Source organism: Eimeria tenella, genomic scaffold (genome assembly GCF_000499545.2).
Source record: "Eimeria tenella Houghton genomic scaffold, Eth_scaff1896, whole genome shotgun sequence".
Taxonomy (NCBI): Eukaryota; Apicomplexa; class Conoidasida; order Eucoccidiorida; family Eimeriidae; genus Eimeria; species Eimeria tenella.
The window spans coordinates 5,908-6,485 of NW_013541735.1; the positions used below are offsets into that span (position 1 = coordinate 5,908).

General features: G+C 55.9%; 1 protein-coding gene across 1 annotated transcript in view; it reads right to left on the bottom strand.

Moving 5' to 3' along the window:
- Positions 1–578, bottom strand: part of ETH_00039730 (serine/threonine protein phosphatase 5, putative) — a gene marked incomplete at both ends in the record, with an annotated part of 3,067 nt that overhangs the window by 1,472 nt on the left and 1,017 nt on the right. The window lies entirely within an intron of this gene.

Consider the following 578-nt stretch of genomic DNA (forward strand, 5'->3'; position numbering starts at 1 on the left):
TTGGCTGTTTCTCCCTTGCTGCTGCATAGGAGCTCTCAGGCCTAGGGCTTGTTAGGGTTTAGGGTTTCGGGTTTAGGGTTTAGGGTTTAGAGTTTAGGGGCGCATCTTGCTGCTGCAGCCAGTTTGCCCTTGGGGCTTTTCGTAGCTTGTTAGTTGCTGCAGCAGCAGGAGAAGCAAAGCAGTTGCATGCCTGTGTTTAAAAGGAAAGACATTGTGCTGCTGCTGCGACTTTGCATGCATGCATGCATGCATGCATGCATGCATGCAGCTGCCTTTCTTTGACTTCGCCGTTTGCTGCTCCAAAGGCACTTACATAAGACAACTAGCAGCAGATGTTGCTGCTGCTCTCGGCACTGTCGCCCACCTCGTGCTGCTGGTGAGAGCAGCAGCAGCACCCGCTCAGCTGTTGCTGCTGCTCGCGGATGCTTGCTGCTGCTCGCGGATGCCTGCTGCTGTTCACTGCTGCGTGCTGCTGCTGGCAGCTGCTGTTTGCTGCTGCTTGCTGCTGCTCGCTGCTGCCTGCTACTGCTTCCTGCAAGCTGCTGCTGCTTGTTGCTGCTGCTTGCTGCAGCAGCAGC